Genomic DNA, 12,812 nt, shown 5'->3' with positions numbered 1-12,812 from the left:
CTTCACAAAAGCAAATAATCCACAGGGAATCATGAACTAATTCTGAGGGCAGAAAGTCCAGGGTTAGTGGGGAGGTCCACATGGAATATGATCAGGAAAACCTCAGAGGCTGGGAACATGAAGTGGGAACAACTGACCATCTTTCATACCAAGGAATCAGTCAGACAGTATTGCTTATGTGGTTATGGTCCTGGGCTTCAGTATCTATCAAAGTTCCTGGCACACAGTAGGCAATAAATACTTGTGATTCATTGATCAATGCTTCATACAAGGTGTCATGAGAGATTTTTTTGTCAGATATATTGCTAAAACCTTAATATAACATTTCTTCTATTCACCTAATCTAGCCATCTCTAATTTTGTCAATGAAATGAAGTTACATTGACATGAATTTTTCCTTGATAAGCCCATGATTTGTAGTGATCACTGCTTCCCTAAGTGCTAACAATCCATCCTTTTAGTAATTTGTTTCAGAATTTTGCTAGAAATAATAATAGCCATGAGATTGGTAGCATTATTAACACTTTTTTATAGTCTGAGCTTCAAAGAATTTAAATTACTTTCTCCTGGTCACAGAGCTAGAAGGTATTAGAACCTAGATTCAAATTTAGTTCTCATTTCAGGCTCAGTGCTAATTCACTGAACTATGTTACTTTATAAGGAACCAAAGTCAAATTCACTGACAGTTTGAAGAATTCAGTTCCTTTTTTTCTGAAAATAGGAGCTTCTTTGCCCATCTTTAGTTCTTTAAACCTTCTGTTTTCTACAGCTTTTTAAAAGATCATTAAAAATCACCTAATGATGATAATGTTAACTAGCAAATGACAAGAAACATGGTATATAGTGAACAGAGAGCCAGTCCAGTGGTAATTTGCTCTTTGTTTCCCAGTTCTTTTTGTGCCTTGAAAAAAAGAGCTTGTTTGGTTCTGATTATTGAACTCGTTGAGGTCAGCTAGGCACTCAATCTAACTTGAAATTCATAGGATTCTAGACCTGGAAAGAAACTTACAGGTCATCTAGTACAGACCATCATTTTATAGACAAGAAAACTGAGGTCCAAAGAGTAAGTCAATACTACATTTCTTAAGCAACTGATATGTGCCAGGTCCTGTTAAGTGTTGGGAATATGTAGGGAGGAGAGCCAAGTCAAATAGGACATAAGTAGCAGAGCAGTAATGTAGAGTTCATGGGTAAAGTGGGAGAAACATGGTCCCATAACTCTCCTCCCTGACCGTACAGAGACAAGGGACTCACTAGAGAGTCTACTTATTTTATGAAGGAAATGGAAAAAGAGCTGAAGGTTCCCAAAGAATTCAGGGGAAGAACTCAGGGCGTTAGTGGGGAGGATGCCCAAGATAGACAGATGAAATTTTGTTTCCTAGCTCATTTCAGCCAAGACAAAAAGGGCATCTGTTTTCTAGGGATGTACCTAGATGTAGCCTTTCCACCTGCTTGATGTACTGGTGAGTCACCGTTTTGCCTTGTTTTCTGTCACACAGCAACTCCAGGAAAAAATTACCCTTCATTCAGATTAGGGACTCCTTGTGTGGAGGAGAGTTTCTCCTCTTAGGCTAGGGATGTGGGGCTGTATTTTCTCTTAGTGCACCCTGAGTGTGACCATTTTCTTCACTCAGACTGAAGACACTGAGAAGAGGACAATGCCCTTTCTCCTGCCTAGTAAGAGAAATAATTACTAGTAATTACTAATATGGGGAGATTCATGTTTTTCCCTCTATTTCCTCATTTAGTTATTAGGTCAAGGCAGCCTCTGAAGGAGACGGCTGACAACAAGATTGGGTTCAATCTTAGGTAGGACCCTGCAACTGAGAAAGCTTAGGTGTGATTAAAGGATAAAGACCATTTTATCTAGGTAGAATTCTTACTAACCCCATCATTGTTCTATAGAAATGTAAGGCTGGATGGAGAATAGATCCTTTTGTCTAGATTACCTGAGGGGGTTTGGGGGAGTGATCTGGGTAGAGATGAGTCTCTTAGTCTAAGAGTAACCCAGCTCCTCATTAGAATAAGCCCACCTCTTATTATAATATTCATCCTCATTAATTGTTAACCAATCAGAGTTGATTTTCATCTAACAGGAATACTCAGTCTTCTAAGGATATATACATGGTAGGGTATATACATGTTCAGTAGCCCCCATGGTTAGTCTTTGGTTTATGAGAGAAATCCACTGACCTCAGTCTATTAATTATTTACTAGTTATAATTAATAATATCTACCCAGAAACTATGTGTCTTGCACTTTTCATTTGTCATATCAGCACCTTATCCCATTTTTGGAATTTGCCACGAATTGTGCTAGGAACTCCCAACTCACATGCTACCTTGCTGACTAGAGCCTCTCAGCCTGTGACATTAGAAGTAGAAATCAACCAGGTGAACCTGGGACTCCACTTATAAAATCCCTGATCCTCTTTTGTTTTGCTGTAGCTTCAAGAGATGGACTGTCCTAATACATGGAATAGTACATCTTTGTGGGTTGAGGAGGACAATGGGAGAGCTGGCATGTTACCCTGGTAAATGAGACCCTAGGCATCTCTTATACCAGTTAAGAAGAGGGACTGGTTAACTAAAGCTGGGAACACCAAGGAACCTCAGGAACATAAAATGAATGCTCTCCTCCTCTAAGGATACCAGTGTATATATGCATTAATATGCGGTGACCATTCTAGTTACATCCTTTCCTTTCTGGCCCTACCATCTTCTCTCTGTTTCTTTCTTAGGTGACTCCTTAAACCCCTTGTGAGGTGTGTTTACCCCTTGTGAGGTTAAAATATGCATGTAATGAAGATCTTTTGCTTTGCATTACTAGTCCATCTGGATCTTTGAAATTCCCTCTAAGTCCCAGGGTTGCAGTGAACTGAAATATAAAGCAATTCTCTTTCTACTACATTCACTCTACCCCACCCTCAGGAGAATCACCCAGTCTCCTAGCACTTATAAGTTTATACTCTCAAAAATAGCCACATGGCAGTATAAATGTTTCTACTAATATGTAGGTAAGGATCAACATTTAATTACCACAGTTAGATTCTTCTTGGTCTTCATAGTTAGAGTGGTAGGTTGGGAAGCTATGAAAGCTAAACTAGTCTTGGTCTTTGCTTCTGCTATGAGAGATTCTATTTCTGATTTGTACAAAAAGCTATGAGATAAAGGTCCAAAGGGAAAGACACTGTGCAGACAATGGCTCTTGTTTGTAGCTACTTCAAATCAAAAGTATGAGACTTCTATTTCCACTGTCCTAGTGGATTTTTGGCAAGACAAAGCCTGCAAGATAGGGGGTCAATTCACTGTCCCCTGGACCTTCCATCTCATGTCATCTTTGTACAGAGGGAGCTGTTTACTACAGGATAAGAGAGTGGGAATTTTACCCTTATGATAGCCTTAGGGCTGCAGCAATCCCAAGTGATTTTCCCCTCCTCCTTTAATTTTCTCTCCTCTTTGCCTGTGGGTACATTTTTTGCTTTTTGGCAGTGTAGACCAGATTCTCCTCTCCAGGTGCCTTCTCTGACAAAGTCTATATTTCCCTAAAGTCCTCAAATGTTGCCTTGCCATGGAATCATCTGCCTGACTAGATCAGGTTCTGGTTCAGGCATGTGACTTCATCTGTAGTTATCTCTGTGGTCCTGGTAAATAGGTGATACAACATTTGTGATGACTGTCTTTAAGAATCAAGATCTCCTAAACCCTACCTCTCTCACTTCCCCCAAAAGAGATGTGAGACTTCTCAATTCTACTGGCTTCACATTAGAAAAGTCTTTGGAGAAGGACATAGGGAACTTGTGTCCTTAGCTTGCTTTCCTTGCTGATCAGCTATTCCTCCGAAGAATTTTTTTGTTATTCTACTCTCATGGATTTAGTTTCCAATCTAGATTAGTCTAGAACTCATCTCTTCATTTGAGGTTGGAGGCTATCTGGTGAGCTACTCACTATCCCATCCTTCCAGAATGTTTGGTGATATACAAAACCCACTCTTTTTCTTAGTAAGTTAGCAAAAACTCCAACAAACCCCTTGACAACTCCCTCCCTCTCTCCCCCCCGGCCAGCTCCACTGTGTAATCCTTTTTTATGTCTTATCAGCTCTATTTCCTTGAATCTTTCTGTCTAGGTCTTCCTTAGTCCCTTCGCTCTTTCAATGTGTTTCTGAAATTGGAAGGTGCAACAGTGGTTGCTTGTGGCTCCTCTTTCCCCCCCTTTCCCCTTCCATTTAATAGTATTTTATTTTTTCCAATTTCATGTAAATATAATTTTCAACATTCAATTTTACAGATTTTGAGTTTCAAATTTTTTCTCCTTCCCTCCCTTCATCCCCAAGACGGCAAGCAATCTGTTATAAGTTATACATATGAAATCATGGTAAACATATTTTCACGTTAGTCATATTGTGAAAGGAGAATCAGAACAAAAGGGAAAAGACATGAGAAAGAAAAAATGAAAAAGTGAAAATAGTATGCTTCCATCTGCATTCAAACTCCACTGTTCTTTCTCTGAATGTGGATAGCATTTTTCATCACAAGTCTTTTGGAATTGAATTAGATCTTTTTGCTGGGGTGTAGGGTGTGTTCAAGGAGGACCAGTACCTTTGGTGTGATGACTGCTGAGCCCTTTTCAGGACTCTTTCTACCTTTGGTGTCCACCTGTTCCACCTAACTCTCACCTGTGGCTCCAAGAAACTGCAGCATACGCAGCAGCCATGCACTGGTAAACTGTTTCAACAGACAGGCTAAACCAGGTTGAGGGTAACTAAGCATTCTCAAATCCATTGGTGAGTTAGGGGGGTGTCTACCCCAAGCATGTTAAGACTTCCTCTGGTGGAATGGGCAGGTGAGAATAATTTGTTCCAACGGCCATGAAGGCAGGTGAAGCAGGTGATGTGGAGCATTTAGAGCATGGTTAGACACCGAAGACGCCAAGGTCATCCAGTGCATCCTGAGCCATTGCCAGCCATCTCGACTCTGTACTGCCACTGGACTATGATGACTCTGGAGGAGAGAGTGAGGCTGACAACTTCGTGCAACTCTGCCTCACTTAAATCCAATTTACACATGAATCAAAAGACATCACCCATACCATTTCACTATTATGCCTCAAAGTCCTGTGGTGACAGGCAAGTGATAAGCAGCAGGGGCGGATACACTGGGAGCTGTAGTCACAACCCTGCACACAGGCAGTCTAGGCCATGGGGTTGTTTCTCTCTGGAAGCAGCAGTGAGACTCGGACGTCCCTTGGGTGTCTGAGCAGCCTTTAAGGATCTCACTGCTCATCTCCTGGTGTGAGGAAGGGGGCTAGAAAAGGTGCCCTAAACATTGTCTGCTTACCCAATCCTGGTCTGATTACCGTGGCAGGCAGGGAATCCCACTATGCGATCAAAACACAAAAAAAATGTACAAAATGTATGAAAACATCTGCAAAGATAATTCCACTCACCATTGGCACATGGAATGTGCACACACTAATAGACAATACAAAATCTAGTAGACCTGAAAGAATTGCTCTTGTTGTAAGAGAACTCAACAGGAATTGCATCAAAATAGCAGCCGTGAGTGAAGCAAGGTTGTCAGATGAAGGCCAGCTTATTGAAGTTGGAGCTGGATACATCTTTTTCTGGAGTGGGTGCAGTGAAGGCGAGCACCATGAAGCTGGTGTGGGTTTTGCAGTCTAACCTAATCAGCAAGCTGGCATGCCTGCCAAAAAGAGTGAATGACAGGCTCATGACAATGCGATTGCCACTCGGAGGAAAATGCCATGCCACTATCATCAGTGCCTATGCTCCCACCATGACAAACCCTGATGAAGTCAAAGAAAAATTTTATGAAGACCTAGAGACCATTATCATCAATGTGCCGAAAGAGGACAAGCTTATAATTCTGGGCTATTTTAATGCTAGAGTAGACTCAGACTACCAGACTTGTCAGGGAGTCCTAGTTAGGGAGTTGTAAACAGTAACAGCAATGGTCACTTACTGCTGAAGACTTTTTTATCACATGGCCTTCTCATCAGCAACACTGTCTTCCTAAACGCAATAAAACTTCATGGATGCACCATTGCAGCAAACATTAGCATCTAATAGACTACATGATTGTAAGAAGAGACAGACAAGATGTGAGAGTGACAAAGGCAGTGTGTGGTGCAGTGCTAGACTGATCATAGACTTATTCTTTTCAAGCTAAATATTCACATTCATCAAAAGCGCCAGCCCCAAGGCAAAATGACCATCAGAAGAATTAATTTCAACAAATGAGAGCTTTTCTCTGAGTGTGAACAGTTTGTTGCTGACTTGGAGGGAAAGTTGAGCCAATACACAGTTGGCAATAGTGGAGCAGAAGAGGAGTGGGAAGTTTTCAGAGATCTGGTGTACAGCACTGCATTTGCTCATCTGGGTCAGAACACTCACAAACACTAAAACTGGTTTGACGAAAATGATGGGGAAATTCAGAAGCTGCTAAATGAAAAATGAGAACTCCATAGGATTTACCAGCAGGATAGTTCATCCACCTCTAAGAAAGCAACGTTGAATTCCATCAAAAGCAAAGTACAAGCAAAGCCTAGAGAGATGCAGGATTCCTGACTCAGTGAGAAGGCAGATGAAATTCAGTTTTATGCTGGTAGTAACAATCCAAAGCACTTTTATGATTCTTTGAAAGATATTTATGGACAAAAAACCTACGATGCATAACAACTACTCAGTGCTGATGGAGCCACATTGATTAGTAATAAGGACATGATCCTAGAGAGATGGGTTGAACACTTCCATAGTGTTCTCAACAGACCATCATCAACCAATTCTGAGGCCACTGACCGTTTACCTCAGGTTGAAGTCAATCCCTCCTTAGCTGAACTTCCAACTGAAGAAGAGGTTTTGAGGGCCATTAGGCTCCTTTCATGTGTCAAAGCACCTGCTGCCAATTCTATTCCAGCTGAGATATACAAGGTAGGGAGACCATTGCTCATGCAAAAGCTGACTGAAATTTTCCAGGTTACATGGCAAGAGGAGGTTATTCCCCAGGAGTTTAAGGATGCCTCCATTGTCCATCTCTATAAGGGTAAAGGGAATAGACTGTCCTACGACAATCACAGGGGGATATCTCTCTTAGTCATTGCTGGCAAAGTTCTTGCTAGAGTCCTCCTTAATAGGCCGATCCTTCATCTGGAAGATGGTCATATACCTGAGGGCCAGTGTGACTTCAGAAAGGGCCGAGGAACAGTTGATATGGTGTTTACTGCCTGATAACTCCAGGAGAAATTCCAGGAGCAGAACAGGTCTGTATACAACATTTGTAGATCTGATCAAGGCTTTTGACATTGTTAATCATGAGGGCTTATGGAAAATTATGTCAAAATTTAGTTGCCTGGAGGAGTTCATCAATGTTGTACATCAATTTCATGATGGCATGTTTGCCTCGGTTCTGTATAATGGACAATGCTCTTGTGCCATTCACCAATGGAGTGAAACAGGGCTGTGTGCTTGCTCTCATGCTTTTTAGCATGATGTTTTCGGCCATGTTGACAAATGCTTTTAATGAAGATGAACATGCCATCAAGGTCAAATACAGTACTGATGGCAAGTTCTTCAGTTTGGAAAGGCTACAAGCCAGACCAAAGTACAGGGAGTATTGGTGCATGATTTTCTGTTTGCAGATGATTGTGTACTCAATGAAGCCTCTGAAGCTGAGATGCAATAAAGTATGGATCAGTTCTCTGCTGCCTGTGCTAATTTTGACCTAATAATTAACACCAAGAAAACAGATGCTCCATCAGCCACCACCACACCATCCATTCATGGAACCATCGGTTACAACAAATGGAGAAGTTCTGAATGCTGTGTATAAGTTCACTTACCTTGGTAGTGTACTTTCCAGGGATGTGCACATTGACGATGAGGTTGATGCACACATTGCCAGAGTTAGCTCAGTGTTTGGGAGGCTCTGAAGAAAAGTTTGGGAGAGAAGAGGTATTAGACTGACTACAGAACTGAAGATCTGCAGAGCCATTGTGTTGACCTCATTGTTAAATGCTTGTGAAACATGGACAGTCTACCAGCACTATGCCAAGAAACTGAATTGCTTCCATATGAACTATCTTAGGAAGATTCTGAGGATCACCTGGCAGAATAAGGTACCAGACACTGAAGTCCTTGCTAGAGCTGAACTGCCAAGTATTCAAACTATGCTTCAGAGAGTGCAATTCTGATGGGCTGCCCACGTTGTTTGAATGTAAAACGTATGTTTGCCAAAAAGACTATGTTATGGAGAACTCACTTGGGGTACATGATCAAATGGTGGCCAGAAGAAACAATAGAAGGACACTCTCAAGGTCTCTCTCAAGAACTTTGGATTTGACTGTGCAACATGGGAGACACTGGTATAGGACTGCTCAGCATGGTGTGCCCACATCAGAAAGGGAGCTTTGCTCTTTGAGCAAAGCAGAATTGAGACAGCACAAAATAAATGCAGGATGCACAAATTTGGGATATTCACCCCAAACATTCACATGGACTATCTGTGTCCAACCTGTGGTAGAGCATTCCAAGCTCATATTGCTCTGATCAGTCACAGTTGGACACACTGAAATTTCACTTTATCATGGTGATGTCATTTTGGTCCTCCTTGAAGATGAAGGACAACAACTAACCAGATCTTTTATGAGAACTAAGTCTATCATAGTTGATCATTGCACAATGTTGCTGTTAGTGTGTACAATGTTCTCCTGGTTCTCCTCACTTCATTCAGCTTCAGTTCATGTAAGTCTTTTAAGGTTTTTCTAAAGTCTGCCTGCTTATCATTTCTTATAGCACAATAGTATTCTATCACATTCATATGCCACAACTTGTTCAGCCATTCCCCAATTGATGGGTATCCTCTCAATTTCCAATTCTTTGCCACCACAAAAAGAGCTGCTATAAATATTTTTGTGCATGTGAGTCCTTTTCCCTTCTTTTATGATCTCTTTGGGATACAGACCTAATAGTAGTATTTCTGGATCAAAGGGTATGCATAGTTTTATAGACCTTTGGGCATAGTTCCAAATTACTCTCCAAAATAGTTGAATAGTTCACAATTCCACCAGCAATGTGTCCCAATTTTCTCACATCTTCTCCAATATTTATCGTTTTTCTTTTCTGTCATATTAGCCAATCTGATAGGTGTGAAGTGGTATCTCAGAGTTGTTTAATTTGTCTTTTTCTAATCAATAATGATTTGGAGCATTTTTTCATGTGACTATAGATAGCTTTAGTTTCTTCATCTGAAAATTGCCTGTTCATATTCTTTCTATATTTGAGAAATGAGGCCTTTATCAGAAACTCTTGTGATAAAAACTGTTTGCCAGCTTTCTGCTTTCCTTCAATCTTGGTTGCATTGGTTTTGTTTGTGCAAAAGCTTTTTAGTGTAATATAATAAAAAATTATCCATTTTGCATTTTGTAATATAAATTCTCTATCTCTTGTTTCATCATACATTCCTCCTTTCTCCATAGGTCTGTCAGGTAAACTATTACTTGTTCTACTAATTTGCTTGTGATATTACCCTTTATATCTGAATCATGTACTCTTTTTGACCTTATCTTGGCATATGGTGTGAGATGTTGGTCTGTGGCCCCTTCTTGGCCTGAGAAGTTATTCCTACCAGCAGAAATTTTTTTCAGTCATTCCAAACATATCCAGCATGACTTGGGGATTTCTTGGCGGAGATACTGGAGTAGTTTGCCATTTCCTTTTCCTCCAGAGGAGGAAACAGAGCAAACAGAGGTAAGCAACTTGCCCAGTGTCACACAGCTAATAAGTATGTGAGGTCAGTTTTGATCTCATCCATTGTTGGCCAGTGGTTAAGTCTTCCCTCAGCACCAGGGAAAATGACTCAATATTGTTTGTAAAGTCGTCTGTCTAGCACCATGGATCACAGTTCTGTTATCTGAGCATTGCTTCTTTCAGCTGTTCTGCCTCATGGCCCTTACTGGTACCCAGTATAAAAGGCAAGATGATAGAGCATTGAAAGAGCACTGGATTTGGAGTTAGAGGACCTAGGTGGCAAGTGCATCTGCTGATAGCTCTCTGAGAACATACTCATTCACTGAGTCCCAGCTTAATGTAGCTATCACTGAAAGGGAAGATTCAATCAATCAATAAACACTTACTAAGTTCCTACTATGTGTCAGGTATGAGCTAGGGTTATAAAAAGAAGCTGTAGGATATAAAAAGACAGTCTCTGCCCTCAAGGTGCTTACAATCTAATTGAAGAGTTAACCTGCAAACAAAAATATTCAAAGCAAGCTATATATATGATAAATGGGAAATAATTAGCAGAAAGAAAGCACTATAATTAAGAAAGGTTGAGGAAGGCTTCCAGTAAAAGATTTTAATTGAGACTTGAATGTAATCAGGGAGGTTAGTAGTTGGATCACATAAAGGAGAGGCATTCCAGGTGTGGTAGTCAGCCAAAGAAAATGCTTGGAATGAAGAGATGGAGTGTCTTGTTCTTGGAATAGCCAGGAGAGCAATGTCATTGGATTGAGTAGTAAGTTTAGGAGTAAGGTATAAGAAGACTGAAAAAGTAGGAGGGAGCCAGGTTATGTTAGGTTTTGAATTCCAAACAAAACATTTAGTATTTGTCCCTGAAGGCAATAGGAACCACTAAAATTTATTGAGTGTGTGTGTGTGGAGTGATGTGATAAGGACCTGCACCTTAGGAACATCAGATTATTGGATGAATGAGGATGGGTTCTAGAGCGGAAGAGACTTGAGGCAGGCAGACACCATCGGGGTATTCTAATAGACCAGGGGTGAGGTGATGAAGATCTGCACTAGAGTTGTGTCATTGTCACAGAAGAGAAGCGGATGTATTTGAGAGAATGGTCCCAGGCAGAACATTTGCATGATTTTCTTCATCTTTTTCAGTTACAAGCATGTAGGATCAAAGGCTGTGAATGATGGGAGCTATCCAAAGCTGAGGGTTGGCTGGGAATAATCTAATTATGACAGATATGGTTAGGGTGCTAGGGATTCAAGAGAGTCAGATAGTGTAGAGTTGAATTGGTTCACCAGAGGGTCAAAATGAGAAGAGGAGAGCATGGCTAGTACAAAGAAGATGGTCTAAGAGAGAATTGAGGGTTCAAGTGATTGGAAGTCACAGTATGGATGAAAAGTAAGATTTTATAACGAAAGGTAGAGGGAGAGGTGAAAAATTAATTGATTATGGTCAAGTAAGGTGGTTTTGGATACAGGTAGAGCATTTATGGGTGATGTCAAGAACAAGAGTGTGACCATCTTTGTGTGTGGCTGAGGTAAGATGGAAGAGTAGTTCGTGGAACATGAGGAAGTTGAGGAATGGAAGATTAGGTGTTTGAGGGAGAATCAATATGTATTTGAAGTCCCCTAGTATGAAGGTGGGAGTTGGGAGGAGAGAAAAATTATGTCATGTACAGAACTCATTGAAGAAGGAAGGAGAGTGACCTGGGGGTCTGTGGAAAACTATTGTGATTGGGTATGATTATGAATGGGTGGTAGGTATGAATTGCCTAAACTTCAAAGGAAAAAAAGATTACTGAGTGATGGAGGGAGAGAACCTAGAGTAGGGAGCAAGGAATAGTTCAATTCTCCCACTTTCACCAGTTTGTCTTACAGTTTCACTGCCACCTTGTTTTCTTGGTCCCTACACATACTTCATGGATATCTATTGTGGTTCTCTCTGAGAACTCTCCATACAAACTGCTTGTGGTCAGCTCCTTTAAGTCAGTGTGGCTGGCTTTCCTTCCATTGCATTGTCCACTATCCTAATTCACACAAAAAGGTAAGAGATCCACTATAAATGAACCAGAACAGGGCAAGGATTAACTGGAGTTCAGTGAAAAAGGAGAAACAAGGTAGGTGATTAGATAGTCTTTTGATGATAATTGTATTACTGCTTGTTCTTCCAGTGTCTGAAGCAACTTCTTGTTAATCAAAAGCAGTTGAGTAGAATACATCCTTCAGGCATTCTTCTATACCTTCAAAGAACTTTTCAGAATCTCCTATGCAGCTTGAAGAATAGAAGTGCATTTTCCAGCCCTTTCGGCTTTAGCCTAGAAACTATCTTGCACTTGTTGTATATAACTGTTACTTGATACTGCCAAAAATACAGTATCTGAGGTTTCCTGCAAACTTCTTTCCCTCTATGTATACTAGAAGTGATATCTTTATTCCTACATCTTATTGATAACTCTTGAATAATCCTCATAATTTGCTTACAACTCTTTTTGCTGTCACCGGGGGCTCTTGAGTAAGGTTTAATTTATGGCGAGCTTATGAAGGGGAGAAGACACAGAAAACAGTTTTGACCTGTCTCAAGAGTTTGTATGTGGGGAGTTGTGTGTAAGAATGTGGCAGAAAGAAGGAAGAAGGAAGCCATCAAATAGGGAACTATGTTCATATAACCTATGTAATGATGTTCTTCTTCTTTTTTTTTTTTTAGAAGGGGATGCTGGACCATTCCAAAAGTAGGCACTGTCTTCTGATTCAAGAAATGATATGAATCTGTAGAAATCTTTCTCTGACTTATGATTTTTAAATGCTTTTCATTTAAATTGTTTATTATAAACTTGAGAAGTATCAACAAACACGAATGTTTCACTATTCAAAGAACATAATAAGAAATTGTATAGGAAACTATAAACTTCTATTATGTATAACTTGTTTCTAAAACACATAAATATGTAGCAAATTCACTACATTAGTTCCAAAGCTATTTTGCTTGTCTATCTCCACCTGAACCTCTTTCTGTTCTCTTCTGCACTTTCAAAATCTTTCATCAGTGTTCACATCTG

This window comes from Notamacropus eugenii, chromosome 1 (assembly GCF_028372415.1).
Source record: "Notamacropus eugenii isolate mMacEug1 chromosome 1, mMacEug1.pri_v2, whole genome shotgun sequence".
Taxonomy (NCBI): domain Eukaryota; kingdom Metazoa; phylum Chordata; class Mammalia; order Diprotodontia; family Macropodidae; genus Notamacropus; species Notamacropus eugenii.
This window is presented reverse-complemented; position numbering follows the sequence as displayed.